The 23,797-nt window shown below is 38.3% G+C and overlaps 1 protein-coding gene across 2 annotated transcripts in view; it reads right to left on the bottom strand.

The window, feature by feature from the left end:
• The window catches only part of peak1 (pseudopodium-enriched atypical kinase 1), a 134,072-nt gene that overhangs the window by 49,929 nt on the left and 60,346 nt on the right, over window positions 1-23,797 (bottom strand). For both annotated transcript variants that reach the window (XM_059334529.1, XM_059334530.1), the window contains exon 3: window positions 11,006-11,062. The gene's annotated coding sequence lies outside the window, so the exon portion shown is untranslated. The remainder of the gene's footprint in view (window positions 1-11,005; window positions 11,063-23,797) is intronic.

The raw sequence follows: 23,797 nt of genomic DNA, 5'->3' as shown, positions 1-23,797 counted from the left end.
TCACTATAATTTTAGTTAGTTTTGTAACCACACAATACAGTTTCAGTTAATTATCATTATCATGTAACCTTTAACCCTTAAAACAAAGTCTGAAATCTAAAAAAGCCTTTAAAGAAGTGAGGACCGGCTGAAATGTCCTCACTTTGCAAAAATGTCCTCACTCTGTTGGTTAAAAACGTGTTCCGGTCCTCACTATGTATGAAGTACAAGAACACACACACACACACACACACACACACACACACACACACACACTGTGGTGTAACAGTGACAGGGTGGTTAGTTAGCCGGCAGCAGGTGATGACTGAGATTTCCTCCTCACTAACATTTGGCAGCAGGAAACATCAAACATGGAGCGTTCAGAGACGCAGCGGGAGCTGGTATTCCTGGGACGCTACACACACACACACACACACACACACACACACACACACACACACACACACACACACACACACACGCACACCCACACGCACACACTCTATCTGTTCACCTTTTTACTCTGTTCAGGTTTAACAACGTGAACATGTCGTCAGAATGAGAGAAACGTTAAACGACAAAGGACGTAGTTTAACGGCAACATAGTTTAACGGCAACATAGTTTAACGGCAACATAGTTTATCGCCTTTTTTCTTTTTAAGGCCAATAAAGCAAAGTTTCTTGTACCTGACAGTTTCCGCTAGCTTGCCTCTGTAGCCTTCATCAGATGTAGTGATATATGAGATCCCCTGCCTAACATGCAATAAAACAGTTCTGCAGGGCCGCCCCCGGCTGTACGCAACACACCAGACGGCAGAGGGCCACCAACATAGTTTACCACCACAGAGACGTAGTTTACCACCACAGAGACATAGTTTACCACCACAGAGACGTAGTTTACCACCACAGAGACATAGTTTACCGCCACAGAGACGTAGTTTACCACCACAGAGACGTAGTTTACCACCACAGAGACATAGTTTACCGCCAACACCACCAACATAGTTTACCGGCAACACCACCAACATAGTTTACCGCCAACACCACCAACATAGTTTACCGCCAACACCACCAACATAGTTTACAGCCAACACCACCAACATAGTTTACCGCCAACACCACCAACATAGTTTACAGCCAACACCACCAACATAGTTTACCGCCAACACCACCAACATAGTTTACAGCCAACACCACCAACATAGTTTACAGCCAACACCACCAACATAGTTTACCACCAACACCACCAACATAGTTTACCGCCAACACCACCAACATAGTTTACCACCAACACCACCAACATAGTTTACCGCCAACACCACCAACATAGTTTACCGCCAACACCACCAACATAGTTTACTGCCAACACCACCAACATAGTTTACCACCAACATAGTTTACCAACACAGAGATGTAGTTTACCACCAACACCACCAACGTAGTTTACCACCAACATAGTTTACCAGTACAGAGACTTAGTTTACCACCAACACAGTTTACCACCACAGAGATGTAGTTTACCACCACAGAGACATAGTTTACCACCAACATAGTTTACCACCACAGAGACGTAGTTTACCGCCACAGAGACATAGTTTACCACCACAGAGACATAGTTTACCACCAACATAGTTTACCACCACAGAGACGTAGTTTACCGCCACAGAGACATAGTTTACCACCACAGAGACGTAGTTTACCACCACAGAGACGTAGTTTACCGCCACAGAGACGTAGTTTACCGCCACAGAGACGTAGTTTACCACCACAGAGACGTAGTTTAACGCCAACATAGTTTATCACCACAGAGACATAGTTTAACACCACGGAGACATAGTTTACCACCACAGAGACGTAGTTTACCACCACGGAGACATAGTTTACCACCACAGAGACGTAGTTTACCACCACAGAGACGTAGTTTACCACCACAGAGACGTAGTTTACCACCACAGACTCACACATACATGCAAAGCTGTAATAATGACCAAAGAATATATTTTAATATTTATAACTCTATTAAAGCCCGATGAGGCTGTGCATCAGGCTTCCTGCAGGACGTATGGAGCCACATGAAACAGAATATATAGGCTGAAAATATAGGAAGCTACAAAAGACAAAAACAGCCCCGAGACAAAGCCGAGCTGGGAGAACTCGTCCTACTTTCTTTGGTAGAACAATCGTGTTTCTGCTGCAGCTCGACTCGAGCAGAATGAGAGAGAAGAGATTTGATAACAGTTTCCAATTACCACCAATAAAAGAAAGTGTTTCTGTGAATGTAGAAGTTCTTCTTCTCCTCCTGCGGCCTGGCGGGGACGGGCTTATTCCTCTAATGATTTACCGTCTCTGGAGGACCTCCATGCTAATCCACAAATCTGGCTCCACTCTGGAAAACACTCACAGCTGTCTTTCTCTTTCTGTGTGATGTGAAATCTGAGAGCTTTTAGTCCAAAATGTGACAGACTTTGATGAAAGAAATAAAAAGAGACTTTAATAAAAGAGATAATAAAACCATTGTGCTCCTTAATGAGTTTCAGTTTTATATTAAAGATTCCATGAAGTTGGCTTTTTAAAAGAGTCCAAGCTGAGATTAAACACAGCAGCTGTGTGGTTCGGCACTGTAAAAAATGAATCTGTTTCATTTACGGTAAAATATCGGCAGCTGTGGTCGCCAGAATTTCACCGGGGTGGGTTTTCTCCTCTAAATTTAATTGTAAATATCAGCAAAAACTGTAATTTAGACTGAATAATTCTGTTATTTTTAGGGTAATTGTGTCATTCATTCACACATCATGGTATTTCACCACTAATTTTGCATGAAAATGTTATATTTTTACAGCAAAATTGTGCGTTTTGTCCAGTTTATGACAGAAAAAAGTAAAAGTTTTGTGCTATTCATTGATTTACGGTAACTAAAAGTGTATACTACGGTGATTTTTTAATTGTATGCCCCATCTCTGATGTAATTTGACAATGTTTTACTTTAATATGTACTGTTTTACTGGAACTAAAATTAGGATTATTCTCCAGAAATAAATCTTGTTTCTCCTGTTGGTCAAGGAAATAATTGATTTTTGCAACTTTTTTAATCTCAACAAGACTTTTACCTGGTTAAATAAAGGATATATGTATAATTTCTACAAATATTTTCTACAGTGTGGGAACATTTCCCCTCCACGCTGCTTTCTGATGGATAAAAACAGAAATCACAACATATATGGATCCAGTCCAGAGCTGTTTACAGGATTTGGGTCAAAAAGGAAGCTTTCATTTCTCCTCCAGGCTCTGAGGAAGATGATGAGGAAGGTGATGAGGCAGAGAAACAGAAGCACATAATCCCATTACCCCCGAACACAACACCTCGCTGCTCCCAGAGGAGGCAGCGAGCGCCGTCCAAAGCTCGACTCTTCCAGAGGACAGCGTTTAGTTATTGGTTTAATTTAAGAGCTGATATCTAGACATTTGACTTGGTTTTATTCATAATAACCAAAAATCATTATCAATTGTGTCTTTTTATTTGTCATTACACGTCTTTTTTGTCCATTTTGTGTGTTTTTATTGGTTATTATACGTCTTTTTTGGTCAATTTGTGTCTTTTTTTTGGGTCAAGTTCTGTCTTTTTTGGTCAATTTGTGTCTTTTTTGGTCAACATACATCTTTTTTGGTCATATTGTGTCTTTTTATTGGTTATTACACGTCTTTTTTGGTAATATTGTGTCTTTTTTGGGTCAATTGTCTCTTTTTTTGGTCAAGATGTGTCGTTTTTGGTCATTATACATATTTTTTGTTCATTTTGTGTCTTTATATTGGTAATTAAACATCTTTTTTGGTAATATTGTGTCTTTTTTTGGTCAAGATGTGTCTTTTTTGGTCATTATACATCTTTTTTGGTCATTTTCTGTCCTTATTGGTTATTATACGTCTTTTTTGGTCAATTTTGTGTGTTTTTATTGGTTATTATACGTCTTTTTTGCTCAATTTGTGTCTTTTTTTTGGGTCAAGTTGTCTTTTTTGGTCAATTTGTGTCTTTTTTGGTCAATTTGTGTCTTTTTTGGTCATATTGTGTCTTTCTATTGGTTATTACACGTCTTTTTTGGTAATATTGTGTCTTTTTTGGGTCAATTGTGTCTTTTTTTGGTCAAGATGTGTCGTTTTTGGTCATTATACATCTTTTTTGTTCATTTTGTGTCTTTTTATTGGTTATTATACGTCTTTTTTGGTCATATTGTGTCTTTATATTGGTAATTAAACATCTTTTTTGGTCATTTTCTGTCTTTATTGGTTATTATACGTCTTTTTTGGTCATATTGTGTCTTTTTTTTGGGTCAAGTTCTGTCTTTTTTGGTCAATTTGTGTCTTTTTGGTCATCATACATCTTTTTTGGTCATATTGTGTCTTTTTATTGGTTATTATACGTCTTTTTTGGTCATATTGTGTCTTTTTATTGGTTATTACACATCTTTTTTTGGGTCAATTGTGTCTTTTTTTGGGTCAATTGTGTCTTTTTTGGTCATCATACATCTTTTTTGGTCATATTGTGTCTTTTTATTGGTTATTACACGTCATTTTTGGTAATATTGTGTCTTTTTTTTGGGTCAATTGTCTCTTTTTTTGGGTCAAGTTGTGTCTTTTTTGGTCATCATACATCTTTTTTGTTCGCTTTGTCTTTTTTTATTGGTCATTTTACGTCTTTTTTTGGCCATTTTGTTTCTTTTTTTGGTCAATTTGTTGTTGTTTTCTTGTTTGGACAAATATAACGATAACAACAAAAACAGCTGCTCCCAGAGGAGGCAGCGAGCGCCATCCGAAGCCACGAAGACGCTTCCAGAAGACGAGTCAGAGATCACATGAAGCTCTGAGCAGCAGCAGCAGATCTCTGCAGGTTTCTGATCCTCCGCTCCCTGCTCCGCCTGGCCCCGCCCCCACCCGCTGCAGCTGCTGCGTGTGTGTGAAATGGAGCCTGACGGGTCTCATTAAAAAAAGAAACATCTCAAAAACGAGATTTCACACACTTCCTGCTTGTGAGGGCGAGTTTGGCTGCCAGCGACTGTGAGCTGCTTACGACATGAAGTTTCATTCCCTCAGAGACGAGAATCTGTAGTTTCAGCAGCTGGATGGCCGTGGACACATGTTCAACCATCAGATGCTGCAGGCAGCCTCAGGAATCATCAGAAACTCATCTTATGCACTCAATATTCATGAGGGCTTGCTACTTTTTCATATCTCCACAATTTTTCTGCAAAAACAGCTCAACTGGAAGATCCACAACTCCCTAAAAAACTACAGCAAGGACTTTCTCTAGCTTCAGACATTTGGCAAACTAAATATATTTATATTGTGAAATATAGTTAAACTCTGAAGTTTGTGCATATCTTCAAGCTCTCAAAGAAAAAAGAAAATGTTACGGACACAACTACAGTCATGGAAAAAATGATTAGATCTCCTTGTTTTCTTCAGTTTCTTGTTCATTTTAATGTCTGGTTCAACTAAAGGTTCATTTGTTTGGACAAATATAATGATAACAACAAAAATAGCTGATAAGAGTTTAATTTAAGAGCTGATATCTAGACATTTAACATGGTTTTATTGATAATAACCAAAATCATTATCAATTGCGTGTTTTTTGGACATTATACGTATTTTTTGTTCGTTTTGTGTCTTTTTATTGGTCATTTTACGCCTTTTTTGGTTATTTTGTGTCTGTTTTTGATCAATTTTATGTCTTTATTGTTCATTATAAATCTTTTTTTGTCTATTTTGTGTCTTTTTATTGGTTATTATACATCTTTTTTGTCCATCTTGTGTCTTTATAGTCAAGTTGTGTCTTTTTATTGGTCATTTCATGTCTTTTTTTGGTAATTTTGTGTCTTTATTGGTTATTATACGTCTTTTTTTTTCGTCAAGTTGTGTCTTTTTTGTTTGTTTTGTGTCTTTTTATTGGTAATTTTACGTCTTTTTTTGGTAATTTGTGTCTTTTTTTGGTCAATAAGTGTCTATTATGGTCATTTTGCATCTATTTTGGTCATTTTACGTCTTTTTTGGTCAGTTTGTTGTTGTTTTCTTCAATGCATTTTAATGTCTGGTTCAACCAAAGGTTCATTTGTTTGGACAAATATAATGATGACAACAAAAAATATCTGATAAGAGTTTAATTTAAGAGCTGATATCTAGACATTTAACATGGTTTTATTGATAATGATTTTGGTTATTATCAATTTGAAATTGAATAAAACAAGGGTCTAATCATTTTTTCCATGACTGTAGAAAAGTTCAGTGAAGGAGTGACGATATAAAACAACCAGTAAAAAAATCAAAAATGATGAATCACTGCAACCATGAGAGGAGAAACACATGATCCTCACACACACACACACACACACACAGGGTAACATCTGTGCTGGGATCTCCAGCTAACAGATCAGGACCCAAAGCTGCCGAGACACAACGACACAGCTGGCTGAGAGACGAACAGAAACAGAGATCGTTAGCAGCAGAATATATAAAAAATATAATATAATAACTTCTGACAAGGTGAACACAGGTAAGTCATCAACACCGTTTACAACAACACACTGAGAAAAGTTTACAGCAGCTAAACGTCACGTGACCGGAGACGTTTAGAGAGAAAAACACCCGGAAAACAAACTGATACGGTTTAAAAAAGGTGTTTAAAACCAGATCAAACAGTAAATCTGAGGGAAATGATCTTGCTGCATGGACAGATAATTTACCTTGACAAGATTTATTAAATTAAGATTATTAAATCTAGAAATAAGCATGTTGAACACTTAAAATAATAAATTAACTCTTAAAACCAGATAAATGAAAGCTGCCAGCAGTGATGAACTGGCCCGAGCAGAGTGACCTGTATATATATATATATATACAGTCATGGAAAAAAATATTAGACGACCTTGTTTTCTTCAGTTTCTTGTTCATTTTAATGTCTGGTTCAACTAAAGGTACATTTGTTTGGACAAATATAATGATAACAACAATAAGACATTTAACATGTTTTTTATTGATCATGATTTTGGTTATTATCAAGAATGTTTCCATGACTGTAGATGTAAAAAAAAGACTAAAAAAGACACAAATTGACCAAAAAAAATACACAAATTGACTAAAAAAGACACAAAATGATTAAAAAAGACACAAAATGATCAAAAAACGACACAAACTGACCAAAAATAGATGTAAAAATGATCACTAAGAAGACATAATGATGAAATTAACTCTTAAAACCAGATAAATTAAAACTGCCAGCTTTATTCCTTTCTTACCAAGATAAAAAAAAACCTTTAGATTTAGAAGTGTTAGATCATGTATCTTGTTTTAAGAGTTCATTTATTATTTTAAGTGTTCAAAATGCTTATTTCTAGATTTAATAATCTTAATTTAATAAATCTTGTCAAGGTAAATTATCTGTCCATGCAGCAAGATCATTTCCCTCAGATTTACTGTTTGATCTGGTTTTTAGACTAAACACCTTTTTAGCAGTGTGCTGCTTAAAAAAGAGAAAATTCAGGTATTCATATTCACATTAAACGCTGTATTAATGTGTGAACTTCAGTTTTTCCTGCTAGTCTTTCATCGTGCACTGATCCAGAACCATTCAGCTCTAATTCCTGCAGATCATAAGTACCATTTCCCAAAGACACAGCAAGCTAATAACACATAAAGTCATAATCTAATATTTGCACAATGTTCCACCACGAGCATCATCATCAGAAGCTCTCAGCTGCTCATCAGCTGCTCAGGACATTAAGAATCCATTTCAAAAGTACTTTAGCAGCTGTTACACATCTACATGATATTATACTGAATATGGACGCACTCAGTATAAACTCAGTGTTTATAGCTGAACTCAGTCAGTGTTTAACTCTATAGAGTCTGACTCCTTTCCATCCTGCCTGTATTCACCACTTAAAACATGTTTAAATACCATGTTGGTATATTTTTTTCACCTATATGACCTGATAATAATAATATATTTTTTATTCTGACTTACTGGATCAACATTTAGAACCAAAAAGAAACAAAGAAAAACCAACATAAATGTGATCTTGTGATTGTGTGTGATCCTGTCATCAACTCTGGTTTTTATTCTCGTGGGACTCTGTTTGATTTGAGTCTAGTGTGTTTAGAGGAACAATGTTGGTCATTTTGTGTATTTTTTATTCATTTTGTCTTCTTATTATGTGTCTTTTTGTGTCTTTTTTAGTGATTCTGTGTCTTTTTTTAGTTATTTTGTTTATTTTTTTGGTCATTATGTGTCTTGTATGTCATTTTGTGTCTTTTTTGAAAATGTTGTGTCTTTTTTGTCATTTTTTTCTTTTTTGGTCATTTTGTGTCTTTTTTTAGTCATTTTTCTGTGTTTTTTTTGGTCATTTTGCAAATTTTTAGTCCTTTAGTCCAACATAAAATGTGATTTTGAATCTTTTTTTTAACTTTCAAAACACTATCATGCTCAATAAAGAATTGTAAATGTGAACAAAGGTGTCAAATCTAACATATAAGAGGGTTCCATGCAGTTCTATCATTTGATACTAAATCTATTTGAGCTTGTCTCCAGTTTTACTTGGTATATCATCATCAAACTGAAACTGGCCTCATGGAGTTTACAGCCAGAACTTTAGAGGTAAATGTACAGTAGGGCTCCACGCTGCTTTGTTTTCTAGTCTGATGGAGGCAACAAGTCTGGATTATTTGGAGCTTTTGGACACTCCACAGGGTTAACCCAGTGAACCCCCACAACACACAACCCACACCATTTATCACAGCCAGAAACTATAAAAACAGAATTTATAGTCAGATTGCACATCTCTGACAGCTCGACAAACAGACAAACACCATCAGGAAAAGTAACCAAAGAGACGTTTAAAATAGTGATATTTCATCAACATGTCACAACCAGATGGTAAAAACATGAAGCAGTTTCTTCTCAGCGACACTGAAGCCATGAAGGATGCAGCTGTTTACACAGAGCAGAGAGGAGAGGACAGGACAGGCTGTTTACACAGAGCAGAGGGGAGAGGACAGGAGAGGCTGTTTACACAGAGCAGAGAGGAGAGGACAGGACAGGCTGTTTACACAGAGCAGAGGGGAGAGGACAGGACAGGCTGTTTACACAGAGCAGAGAGGAGAGGACAGGACAGGCTGGAAACAGCGTTTCTTTTACAGATTTTTCCCGTAAGATTTTAATTTCCCGGACAAATAGTAAAAGTTTGGGTCAAGTACGATCCATTTATTCAACAACAAATCAGCGTTCCCTTGCCCATCTGGAGGAAACTGGTGCTGATGTTAGAATCACGTTCTTTGATTTTTTTGACGGAGTGGATCTTTCCTTCATCTCCTGGATCACTGATTAGCTGACAGGAAGACCACAGTATGTCAGGTTGGGGAACTGTGTTTCTGGGACATTAATGAGCAGTACAGGGGCTCCACAAGGCACTGTTCTGGCTCCACTCCTGTTCACACTGTACAGGGGCTCCACAAGGCACTGTTCTGGCTCCACTCCTGTTCACACTGTACAGGGGCTCCACAAGGCACTGTTCTGGCTCCACTCCTGTTCACACTGTACACAGCGGAGTCACAAGAACTATCTCCTCCTGAATCTTCATTTCAGATAGGCTACTCATTATTTTTTACATTGAACATGTGATTATCTATAGTCTATAGTTGGATATAGTCAGATTGAAGAGAAATACAGTAAGAATGTTCAAGCATTTACAAGCACTTTATTCAAAATCCAAGCACTTTTTAAACCTTGAAAATAAAATACTGAAATTCAAGCATTTTCAAGGATTTCAAGCACCCGTACGAACCCTGCTGAGAAATTCAACTTTTTTCTGATTACTGTCATTCTAACACCGATAATCCAGCGGGCCCGTCCACGGGGCGTTGCGTGAGTGTCGTGTATTTGGTCCGTCCTCCACACAGCGTTTAAAAAGCGGCGGACGGGCCCAGTGGATTTTGGCGGTAACTGAGTTATTCTGCACAAAGACATGTTGGAGTTGTTCCCACTTGGAGCCATGATTGTGCTGATTCCATAGAGCTGCAGGACTTATAGATTTATATAGATTTAATATATCGCAGTGAAACAGAAGGCCAGTATACCAACAGATTTAACTTCTCCCTACTTCTAGAGTAGATTGTGCTGATGCCATCGAGCTGCAGGACTTTTACATTTTACATGTTTATATATTGGAGTCAAGTACAAGCCCACAGTGAGTAAAAATGTAAAGAGAGCAACAAAAAGAAACAGCCTGAAACTTCTCTCCTTCTAGGGCTGGATAAAGTCATTTGATTTGAGTTGATTTGAATAGAAAAAAAAATGTAAAATTACCAAAAAAGATGTTAAATTACAAAAAACAAAATGTACAATTACCCAAAAATATTTTTAATTACCCCAAAAATATGTAAAATTACCCAAAAAGATGTTAAATTATCCCAAAAAATATGTAAAATTACAAAATCCCCAGTCACGCGATGTGATGTTGGAGCCATGATTGTGCTGATTCCATAGAGCTGCAGGACTTATAGATTTATATAGATTGAATATATTGCAGTGAAACAGAAGGCCAGTATACCAACAGAAGATTTAACTTCTCCCTACTTCTAACTAAGATTGTGCTGATTCCATAGAGCTGCAGGACTTTTACATTTAAATGTTTATATATTGGAGTCAAGTACAAGCCCACAGTGAGGAAAAATGTAAAGAGAGCAACAAAAAGAAACAGCCTGAAACTTTTCTCTCTTTCTGGGGCTGAAGGGTAAAAAGTTGTGAAGGCTGGCTTCATGCACACAGTTTGAGTTTGTGAGAAAGTCGTGTTTCTAACAGCAGAGCAGCTCAGAATAATGAGAGTTTAATCACAGCGTGACTTCGGTCCACTGGGACCAAATACAACACTCACAGCACAGAAATGTGTCCTCGCAATCCAAAACAGATCCACAAATATAGGACAGACACGATGCACAGAGAGACTAAAAACCTCGAGGAAGACATGAGGAAGAATGAACTCACAGTGAATCAGGCAGCCATGAAGTCCGACAGTGACAAGACAAAACCTTCCTCTGGATCCTGCAGGACGGAGACAAGAAGAAGAAAGAGCATTTTGTTATTTGGCCCGAGGCAGATCTTTTAACTCGGTGGCAGGTTTTCAAAGCGACTCATTGTTCTGGCACGGCGTCACACAGCTCATCACAGTTATTGGAACATTTAGCACGAGAGAAAAAAATTCATCTGAAAGAGACAAACGCTTTATTCTGCTACAGTGAAGCTGCTCTGACCTTCAGCAGGACAAACACTGTACCGCTGCTTCTGTTTGTTTGTGTTTCTGTTGTTTAATCTGCTCTGTACACAAGGTGAAACACATGCAACAAGATAATCACCAGCAGACAGACAGACAGCCGGGCCGTGATGTCATAGTCCTGGCCACACAACCTCACAGCCGGACACCAAAAACTGCTCTGTTTTCTCACAAAGGTTCATTTTAACCCAAAATGTTGCATGAAATCACTCATATATGTAACCTATGTTTACATTTCTCAGGTCCGAAACAGTTCATTGAGCATATTTGTGGTTTTTTATTATCAAAAATAGTATAACTTCATTTCAGATTTCATGATTTTTGTGTATTTTTGGGCTCAATGTTGCATGAAATCACTCATATATGGAACGTATGTTTACATTTTTCAGGTCCGAAACAGTTCATTGAGCATATTTGTGGTTTTTATTATCATAAATAGTATCATTTTATTTCAAGTTTCATGATTTTTGTATATTTTTGGGCTCAATGTTGCATGAAATCACTCATATATGGAACCTATGTTTACATTTTTCAGGTCTGAAACAGTTCATTGAGCATATTTGTGGTTTTTATTGTCATAAATAGTATAATTTTATTTCACATCTCATGAAATCGTGCTAAATGTGATCTTTTTTTAATACGTAAATGCTGTAAAACATCCTAAGGTTAGAAATACAGAACTCTTCATTATTATCACTGAAGACACTTTTTTTTTTCCACCAGAGAACAGAATCCATGTGGGACAGTGTGTTCTAGTTCCTCAGCAGAAATAATTCTGTGATTTTTACACGTTAAATATAAACACTCGCTCTGATCTGAAAATAAACTGGACAGTAACAGTTTTCTAATCCAGCTGGAGGATTTAAAGCCGTTTCCTGTCAGTTCAACTGCTCCCGCTGCTCTCAGATCAGTTTCAGGACGTTTTACAGACACCAGTGTTGCTATGCAACAAAGGAAAACTTGAGATAATAAAGTGAAACCGTCGTCCATGTCACAGATCTTAAAAAGCAGTTCTGCATTAATTCATCCTGTTAGGGGGATAAAAATAGCTACAGTCCTCTCAGGAGCCTGGGCCTTATTTATCTATTTATTTATTTATTCTTCTGGAGCCTATTTATTCTTTTTCAAATGGAAAAATGATCCATCAGAACAGGAATGTGGAGAGAAAATCCCTGAAGCTTCTGCAGCAATAAAGACGTTGTTTTACATTAGCGAACACAAATTACCAACACATGCAAAACACTGCAGAATATGTGTGAAGCTGCTTTTTTCCTTCTATTCTGAGCTTTAAATCTTAAAGGTTTATGTTGTTTTGTTGTTGTTTGTGACATGCAGACTTCAGCCGTCTGTATGTTTCCAGTGAACTCGTTCCATAAATTAAGATAAAAGAAGACCTTGACATGACAATGCTGTCGCTTTGTTTCTCTGCAGCTTCTCTCTGATGAGCATTCCTCACATTTCAGGACTGACAGTTAAAGAACCATTCCAAAGAGACAGATACCAGAGAACAAATTCATTTTTTGACAAATTTCTCTCCCTCTGCACTCTAGCGATGATGTCATCCACTCTAGCCTCTCCATAGGGTTACATTGGGGGGATATTTTGGCGTGTTTTTGCAGAATAATTTGTAAAGCGTTTGCTGTAACCCTTAGAAAAGTCACAGCACACTTGTCACAGCACATGGCCGAGCCGGTCGATTTGATACTTTCTTAACTCGTTAAGAAGAGTAAGAACGAGTCTCAAAAGTCTCCAATAACACCAGAAAAAGTCGCTGGATTTGTCTCCAGTCGCTTCCTTGAAAAATAGTCGCTAAGAGGGTCTGAAAAGTAAATATTTACATACATATTATATTATATTATGTTATATACAAAGTTGCTAAGTTGGCAACACTGCTTCGCCGGCTTTTACAAATGGCGCCGAGTACTACGTCACATCCTGCTTAGCGTTCTATCCAATCAGCAACCAGGCTTTTTTCAGGGGGGAAAAACAGGACGGAGACCAGAGACCAGAGAGACAAGAGAGTCCAGAAGTTTCCATGTCCAATTTCATGCATCAACCCTTTTTCAGCAAAGGTAAAAAAAAAAAAAAAAAAACACCTCGACCAAGTGTAGTAAGGATTTTTTTAATTTTGCAGTGTGCATTCAGCATTTTTAATGCAATCTTTTGAGTTTACTGTTTTTTTTGTGTGTGTTTTTTGCAATTCCTGTTTTTATCTGTGTTCTTTGTAATTTCTTTGTGTGTTTTTGTGTTTTTACGTGATTTTGGTGTGTTTTCTACATGTTCTTTGTGTGTGTTTTTATGTGTTTTTGGTGTGGTTTTTGTAACTTTGTGTGTTTTTGTGCTTTTTTGTAATGTTATGTGTGTTTTTTGTAATTATTTTTCAAAATGTTTATCCAGTAAGTCAAAATGAAAAAAATAATAATCAGTTCATATAGGTGAGGTTGTGCTGAAAACACATTTTTGAGTGGTTTATACAGGCAGAATGAAAAGGATTCCAAAAACAGACATAAGACCCTACCAGCAGACAGAAGACCCTCCCAGTAGAAAGAAGACCCTCCCAGCAGACAGCAGACCCTCCCAGTAGAAAGAAGACCCTCCCAGCAGACAGCAGACCCTCCCAGTAGAAAGAAGACCCTCCCAGCAGACAGCAGACCCTCCCAGTAGAAAGAAGACCCTCCCAGCAGACAGCAGATCTTCTGCTACCTGCTCACTCTCTGCAGGACTCTGATCTGCTGCTGAGTCTCAGTGAGACTCGACTCGCTGCTCTGACACCTTAATAACAGTCTGACAGTAAACAGCCTTGTAATTGACTGTCTGGGAGTTTGGAGATAAATATGCTGTTTACTGCTCCGACTGCCTCTGAATGAATGTGAACATCTGCAGTTTACAGTCTGTGAGAGATTCAACAGTTGTACTGTTTGTTCAGCTTCTGTCTCTGGTTTTTATTGGATGATAAAGATGCTCAATCAGATAAAACACAATAAACTTTTCCCTTAGTTTCTGTACATATTAACACTGTTCCTATTGGAGAATAATTATTTATCTTTGTGTGTTTGGAGGCTTTCCTCCTGACTTCCTGATCACCTTCACCTCCTGCTCCGTGGCCGGATTCTGTGAGAATAATCTGCTGACTCAGGGTCATTAACGCTGAGCTCACAGCTGACAAAGACAACCAAACCAGCTAAGGACAGAGACCAGGGGCAGAGACCAGAGACCAGGGACCAGGGACCAGAGACCAGAGACCAGGGACCAGGGACCAGGGACCAGAGACCAGAGACCAGGGACCAGAGACCAGAGACAAGACATTTCTGTGTTTTTATCTGTGTTGTTTGTAATTTTTTTTCTGTGTTTTCACGTGTTTCCACGTGTTTTTTGTGTGTGTTTTTGAGTGTTTTTGGTGTGTTTTTTTTGTAATTTTGCGTTTTTTTGTAATTTTATGTGTGTTTTGTATTTTTGTGTTCAAAATGTTGATCCAGTAAGTCAAAATGACAAAAATAACTAGAAAATTTCCTCTGAGGAAATAGTGAAAGGGCCACGGGGGCTACTGCCGGTGTGTGTACACTATGATGAGATTATTCAGAGATTTATAACAATTAATACTAGTAATGTTATGATGCTATATAATATACAAGGAGCACACCTACAACAAGCATTCCTTTACAAGTATTTATTTATACAGCAACCTATGACCTTTAACCTCAAAATGTGTGTGTGTGTGTGTGTGTGTGTGTGTGTTTGAAGCATGTGTGTCTGGAGGAGTGTGCGCGCTTACGCGAGGATGTGTGTGTGCGTGTATCTGTAACTGTAATCACATCAAAGCATCAAAGGCGTTGTGGTCGACCAATCACATCAAAGCAATCAACAGAATGAACTGCCACGAACTGCCAATGTTCCGTAACAGAGGTGGACAGAGTGGAATTTCTGGCCTCGAACAGAAAGCATTTTCGGCAAAACCATAATACCTATCATTGATCCGACTTCACTTTAAGCGTCCTGAGTTCTTCCTGAACGTCTACATGTGTTTTTTTTTAGGAAAAATGAAAACATATCTTTGTTAGAGCGATCAAAAAAAACTGTTACATCTCCCTTTTTCAGAAATCTTCCTGCGTTTTTAATATGGGAGCCAATGAGGCTGTTGGTGGTGTTGGTGGATCATCCGTGCGTCCTACGCCCAAACTATAACTCTGACAGCTTTACCAGAGGATTGTGAGGGAGAAGACTAATTTTCCTACATTTCTATGTATTAATTATTTCTGTAGGGTGGAATTTGCGGCCTGGAGCGCAGTTTACAAATTTATTTTTTGACAGTTTTTTCTCTCCCTCTACACTCTGGTGATGATGTCACACACTGTGACACGAACATTCCGTGCAATACACACCCATTATAATCTCAGAATTTCTCCAAAAATGATCATGGTCATTGAACAGGGATTGATAAAAAACTATATGACCTATCGAAACGTGGATTAATACACCGATACACAAGACTTGTGTCTACTGTTTAAAGTTTAAATGGAGTCTCCAGGTGAAATTATGCCGGAGAAGAAGACGTTTAAAAATCTCCAATTATTGTTCTTTTTCGCTCATTTTTTTTCGGCCGTCCCATTCACTTCAATGCAAAATTTTGGGCAGTTTTTCGCGACTTACAACTCTTTAAGTTGTAGAACTAGTAGCGGGACGAAATTGCGTCCGGAAGAGGAAGAAGAAGAAATCCACAGTATAACAGTAGTGCAGCACTGGTCCCTACAGCTATTGCTGGATGGGACCAGTGCTGGGGAGATTGGCCCGTGGCCCTAATAATCAGGTCATATAGGTGAGGTTGTGCTGAAAACAATGATACCAACACGTCATGGTAAAGATTTTAAGTGGTCCAAAAACAGAAAAATAGCCCCAAACTCCAAAGGGTTAATTAACTTCACGTGTCATCCAGCAGAAACACAAACAGGAATCCCAACGAGCTTCTTCGTCTCGTGCAAGCAAAACTCTGAGCGACTAATGGAGCCGTTAGTGCAACAAGGATTAAGGTGTTGTGACTCCATGAATCCATCACTCTGTCACACCGACCACAACACTGAGCTGGTTACACGTGTTTCTACACAACACACAGCCGGCAGCCTTTATCTCTTTATTTACTGGGTTCCTGCACCAAACAACAAACAAAACACACATATTTAGTGAAGAAAAGATTAGAAACTACAGTAAACTGTGAAACCTTTATGATGTGTTTGTGTCTCCAGCCGGTGATGAAGTGAAGGAGTGTTTGTGTTAAATATGGTGTGTTGGATACAGGAGAAGCCTGTGGTTCACACACACACACACACACACACACACACACACACACACAGGAAGTCTTTACACAACAACAGGGCTCAGCCCAACACCACAGACAAACCAGCACTTCACACACAGCTTATGGAGGAGTCGACGCCACACACACACACACACACACACACACACACACACACACAGGACAAGTGGCAGCTCCATTTATATGAACACACATCAGCCTTTTCTCCTTTGAAAAACATCAATATAGGTTGTGTGTACATGCAGCAAAAAACAAACTATATTTACGAATGTTTTACGAATATTTGCATTTTTTCCTTGTTTTGGCCTCGTCCGATACGTGCGTGCATTCACCGATCAATTAGCCGGAAAAAAGAAAAACACATCAAGTATGTGGATCATCTGAGGCCTAGAACAACACACACATTGTTTACTATTAAACTGTTAATATGTTTTGTTTGTTTTGTTAATAAATGTTTCTTTTTTTATTTAAATTGAGACTTGTGTAACATTTGTTATCACTGTGTCATTTTTATCATGTAAATAGAGGGAGAAAAGGCAATATCGGCTTCAAGAATCGGCCCAAAAAAATTGTCAGCAGATATCAGGGATCGGTTAAGACTGATGTCCTACATCAGTGCATCACTTCAGGTTTACACTACAAAAAAATGTGTGTCTAAAAACCAGATCAAACAGTAAATCTGAGGGAAATGATCTTGCTGCATGGACAGATAATTTACCTTGACAAGATAAATTAAATTAAGATTATTAATTCTAGAAATGAGCATGTTGAACACTTAAAATAAGGAATTTACTCTTAAAACAAGATAATTATCTAACACTTCTAAATCTAAAGTTTTTTTTTATCTTGGTAAGAACTAAATAATCATCAGGTCACTCTGCTCGGGCCAGTTCATCACTGCTGGCAGCTTTAATTCATCTGGTTTTAAGAGTTAATTTCTTATTTTAAGCGTTTTTTACAGTGTAGCTTCATGTTTTAATCCACCTGCTGACTGAGCTCAGGTTGAACTGTGCCGATATGTAAATGGATTGAGTCACAGAAACAGAGACATGGTCAGCTGCTCAGAGCTGATTAAACAGAAATGTGTTGGAGGAGGGGCGGGATTATCCAATACACACTATAGATATATATTTATATATGCGACAAAAATAAACGGATGAGCTACAAATCAAGTTGTATTAGTTTGACTGCTGAGTGAGGACCAATCAGAACAGAGTATCACAGAGTATTTCTCTCTCTTTCACTCTCAGGGTCCATGATCAAAATCCTTTTATTGTGGCGGGAACAGAGCCACTTCCTGTAAGCAGATTAACCTTCTCTCCTTTCTTCCTTTCTTCTCTTTCAACAGTTTTTAAGCTGCTTTCCACAAAAACACTACAAACACTCAGCAGGAACCGTAGAAAATAATAAAGAAATAAACATAAACATCCATCTTTGTCTCCAAAAGGTTAAGATGCAAGCACACACACACACACTTTCATCGTCCCAAATCACTAAAGTTTGACTGAGAAGCTGCAGCTCCTCCATGTATGAAGACGTTTCATTAACATGTGAGACACCTGATCATCAAGACTCCTCTCCTCCTCCTCCTCTCCTCCTCCTCCTCCTCCTCTTCCTCATTCCATCTAACGCAGAAGGAGCAGGAGGAGGATGATGATGATGAGGAGGAGGAGGAACTAGAATTATAATATGATGGAAAAGTAAATTTTCAGTAGTCAAATAGCCCCAACCAAGTATTGAGGAGCAGGAGGAGGAGCAGAAGGAGGAGGAGAAGGAGCAGGAGGAGGAAGAGGAGGTGGAGGAGGAGGAGAAGGACAAGGAGGAGGAGAAGGAGAAGGAGCAGGGAGGTGAAGAGTAAACAACAGAGAGGTGGTGAACTACTTACAGATCAGCAGCGAGGAGACGAACAGAAACATGACAAACGATACGAAGCTGCTGCATGAATGAGAGACAGAGAGGAGGAGGGAGGAGGGAGGAGGGAGGAGAGAGGAGGGAGGAGGGAGGAGAGAGGAGAGAGGAGGGAGGAGGGAGGAGGGAGGGAGGAGGGAGGGAGGAGAGAGGAGGGAGGAGAGAGGAGAGAGCTAGTAGGAGTGTTTGACAGTGAGGAGGAGGAGGATCAGAGAGGAGGTGCAGGTTCAGGAGGCTGACAGCTGGGATTAAAAGAGAAACATCCTGTTCTCATTGTGATCAGAGATCAGCTGATCTCACTCAAAACGTGCGGTTTGATCGGGATCGGTGTGCTATTAATGTTCTCTACGGAATATGAAATTTTGAAAAACTGCCCAAAATTTTGCATTGAAGTGAATGGGACAGCCGAAAAAAAATGAGTGAAAAAGAACAATAATTGGAGATTTTCAAACGTCTACTTCTCCAGCATAATTTCACCTAGAGACTCCATTTAAACTTTAAACAGTAGACACAAGTCTTGTGTATCGGTGTATTAATCCACGTTTCGATAGGTCATATAGTTTTTTATCAATCCCTGTTCAATGACCATGATCATTTTTGGAGAAATTCTGAGATTATAATGGGTGTGTATTGCACGGAATGTTCGTGTCACAGTGTGTGACATCATCGCCAGAGTGTAGAGGGAGAGAAGAAACTGTCAAAAAATAAATTTGTAAACTGCGCTCCAGGCCGCAAATTCCACTCTACAGAAATAATTTATACATAGAAACGTAGGAAAATTAGTCTTCTCCCTCACAATCCTCTGGTAAAGCTGTCAGAGTTATAGTTTGGGCGTAGGACGCACAGATGATCCACCAACGCCACCAACAGCCTCATTGGCTCCCATATTAAAAACGAAGTAAGATTTCTGAAAAAGGGAGATGTAACAGTTTTTTTAGATCACTCTAACAAAGCTATTTTTTCATTTTTCTTCACAAAAAAATCATATGTAGACGTTCAGGAAGAACTCAGGGCGCTCAAAGTGAAGTCGGATCAATGATAGGTATTATGGTTTTGCCAAAAATGCTTTCTGTTCGAGGCCAGAAATTACAGTCTGCCCACCTCTGCTGTCACTATGCCGGAACAGGTGTCAGTTAATTCTGTTGATTGCTTTGATCTGATTGCCTTTGATCTTTGCTGTGATTACAGTTACAGATACACGCACACACACATGCGCGCACACTCCTCCAGATACACATGCTTCAAATACACACACACACACACACACACACACACACACACACACACATGTTGAGGTTAAAGGTCATAGGTTGCTGTATAAATAAATACTTGTAAAGGAATGCTTGTTGTAGGTGTGCTCCTTGTATATTATATAGTATCATAACATTACTAGTATTAATTGTTATAAATCTCTGTAGAATCTCATCACCAGCAGTAGTTCCCGTGGCCCTTTCACAATTTCCCCAGAGGAAATCTTCTAGTTTCTATTACAACATTTACATATTCTGGACAACATTTCATCTTAAGCACAGCTGCTGAGTGTCAGTGCTGCTCCTCCACCGTCTGTTAGCTGATCAGGAGTCAAACGTTTCAGTCTGCAGAGGAGCTGACAGCAGCTGGAGAGGAGAAATATTTAAAAGTTCACTTAAAAGCTGCTGATTCAGCCAGGTATCTGCTTATTAATGGTTTATAGTAGGGCTGCACTATTATGGCCAAAATGATAATCACCATTATTAATCAGGATTACTCATCATGTTAGGGAAAACATCTGTATTTTATTGCACTGCTTTTAAACAAACAACAGGAACAGTTTTTAGTGTCTGGTGCTTGTTGTAAACAAACAGAGATCACGAAGCTAACACCTCCTGCAGCAGCAGCACATACACACTGTACTGCTACAGAGCTAACTGTTAGCCTGTTAGCACATACACACTGTACTGCTACAGAGCTAACTATTAGCCTGTTAGCATACACACTGTACTGCTACAGAGCTAACTGTTAGCCTGTTAGCATACACACTGTACTGCTACAGAGCTAACTGTTAGCCTGTTAGCATACACACTGTACTGCAACAGAGCTAACTGTTAGCCTGTTAGCGCATACACACTATACTGCTACAGAGCTACCAGTTAGCCTGTTACCACATACACACTGTACTGCTACATAGCTACCTGTTAGCCTGTTAGCACATACACACTGTACTGCTACAGAGCTAACTGTTAGCCTGTTAGCACATACACACTGTACTGCTACAGAGCTAACTGTTAGCCTATTAGCAATATGCAGACTGGACTTAACAGGGGGTTAACATCCCCTCTGGCTATGCAGCTGAGAGAGACTGCTGCAGGAGGACTGTGCTGCCTCGAGTCTCCAAAATTTCCAATGACACCAGAAGAAGTTGCTGGATTTGTCTCCAGTTGATTTCTTTAAAAATAGTCGCTAAGGGGGTCTGAAAAGACGCTAAATATAGCAACAATGCTATTAGCCCTGTGTGACGTGATATTGACGATGAAAAAGGCTCCTGAACTTTCTCTCAGGTGTTCCAGGACTGTTGCCTTTGTTAAGTTCCTCTAATTCTCCACTCGTCTGTTTATTGTTCACAAGATATTAAATTAATATATGGCCCATCAGGAGCAGAGAGACAATAAGGAGGAGCAGAAACAGGAGCAGGAGCTGAGTTCCCAGAGGGAGCGATCAGTTTCATGATGCTGTTAACAGAGCAGCTGTCACACATCTGGACAGTCTGACATCTCAACGTCCTCAACATCCAACACTGGAGCACTGAAACACTGAAACACTAGAACACTGGAACACTGAAACACTGGAGCTGAGTTCAGCTTTCTGAGGATGTGAATGTGTTGGAGCTGCAGTAACATACAGGATCATCTCAACACATCAGAATATAATAATGCAAAAGTCAATTTTCAGTAGTTCAAACAGCCCCAACCAAGTATTGAGTCATATAGATGACATTCTTTTCAGAGGACAACATTTAGATATAAGATATACTTTTTAAAATTGGTCTTTTGTAATATTCAAGTTTTGAGATAAAATTTGAAATTATGAAATAAAAAGAAGGAATTATGAGATAAAAAGTCATAATTTTTAGATAAAAAGTCATAATTATGAGATATAAAAAAGTTGTAAAAAATTAGACAAAAAAGTTAAGAATTATGAAATGAAAAAAAGTTGAAATTATGAGATTAGAAGTCATAAAATAAAAAAGTCATAACTTTGAGATAAAGTCATCATAAGGGTACTTTTCAGAGGCCAACACTTCCATATTAAATATACTTTTTAAAATTGGTCTTTTTTAATATTCACATATTTGAGACAGTGCATTTCAGGTCTTCATTAAATGTAAGAAGCCATAATCATTAATATTATTATTAGAATAAATTAAATAAATTGAGACAAGGAATGTTTCATTCTGTGTGTAATGGATTTATATAATGTGTTATTTCCACTTTTTGAATTGAATTACTGACATAAATAAACTTTTCTATGATATTCTAATTTATTGAGATGCAGCTATAAATCCTAACAGCTGTTCAACAGCATGTAAACAACACAACAAAAAACAAAAACATTCTTTTAGCTCTTGATGGGTTCAGATGGTTAGAAGACATTTGTTAAAGTGATCTGAGTGACTGTTTAACAACCAGAACTAACAGAGAAAAGCTTCTCCACCGCACAGCGCTACTAAATGAGCTTTTAAAGAGGCCGTTTCCACGACAACAGAGGGAGCAGGAGGCCAGATGAGCTGTGGCCCCGACATCTGGACCAGATGTTTGCTGCACCGGGGGGCCAGGGGCCACATCCAGACACAAACAGTCCAAGGACCCACAAGGACACCGAGGCTGACGTTCTTTAAACTGCAGAACTGAGAATTCACTCATCAATTAACCGTCTGGAGTCCAGAAAGCTCCGGAGCTCTCTGACTTCTTCATGACGTCACAACGTAAAAACACAAGTTTCCACATTTAATGCATCAACTCTTTTTCAGCAAAGGTAAAAAAAAAACACCTCGACCAAGTGAAACATGATTTTCCTTTTTTTTTGCAGAGATTTTTCTAATTTTGCAGTGTGCATTCAGCATTTTTAGTGCAATCTTTTGTGTTTACTGTTTTTTTGTGTTATTGGAATTTCTTTGTCTTTTTATGTGTTTTTTGTCATTTCTTTGTGTTTTGGCGTTTTTTTGTGTGTTTTCATGTGTTTCTTTGTGTGTTTTTTGTAATTTTGTGTGTGTTTCTTGTAATTTTTTGTATGTTTTTATGTGTGTTTTTTGTATTTTTTATGTGTTTGGTGTGTGTTTTTGTGTGTTTTTTGTAATTTTGCGTTTGTTTTTGTGTGTCTTTCTGTGTGTTTTTAGTGTATTTTTATGTGCTTTTTTGTGTTTTTTGTCATTTTTTGTTTTTGTGTGTGTTTTCGGAGTGTTTTTTGTGGTTTTTTTTGTGTTTTTTTGTACGTTTTTGTATGGTTTTTTTGTGTATTTTTCGTGGGTTTTTATGTGTGTTTTTTGTATTTTTTATGTGTTTGGTGGGTTTTTTTGTTTGTTTTTTGTAATTTTGTGTTTTTTTGTGTGTCTTTGTGTGTGTTTAGTGTATTTTTATGTGCTTTTTTGTGTTTTTTGTCATTTTTTGTTTTTGTGTGTGTTTTCGGTGTGTTTTTATGTGTTTTTTTGTAATTTTGTGTGTGTTTTTTTTTTTTTTTGTGTGTTTGTGGGTTTTTATGTGTTTTTTGTGGTTTCATGTGTGTTTTCTATTGTTCTTTTTGTTTTTTCTGTGTGTTTTAAGTGTGTTTTTTGTGTTCAAAATGTTGATTGTGTAAGTCAAAATGAAAATAATAATCAGGTAATATCGGTGAGGTTGTGCTGAAAACAATGATGCCAACACGTCATGGTAAAGATTTTTGAGATGTTCATACAGGCAGAATGAAAAGGAGTCAAAACTGACAAAAGAGCCCCAAACTCCAAAGAGTTAAATATGCACTTTATGGCTCATAATGAATATATATGCTATAAGGCAGAAAGTGATTCAGAGCAAAAGGAAGAAAATCTGGTTTGTGAGAGTTTCAGGATGATCTCTGAGGGATGAGAGGAAGAGGAGGAGGAGGAGGAAGAGGAGGAGAGAGGAGGGATGGGGAGCCAGGAGGATAAAAGTAAAGTAAGGGGGGAGGGGAGAAGAGGAGCAGAGGAGCCAGGAGGTTTCCAGTAATTAGACGAGCGAACGTCACAAACACAGATCGCTGATACAGCAGCAGAGTTTCTGGAGGTGGATTTAAAAAGTCT

The sequence above is a fragment of the Centropristis striata genome, chromosome 6 (assembly GCF_030273125.1).
Source record: "Centropristis striata isolate RG_2023a ecotype Rhode Island chromosome 6, C.striata_1.0, whole genome shotgun sequence".
Taxonomy (NCBI): Eukaryota; Metazoa; Chordata; class Actinopteri; order Perciformes; family Serranidae; genus Centropristis; species Centropristis striata.
This window is presented reverse-complemented; position numbering and strand designations above follow the sequence as displayed.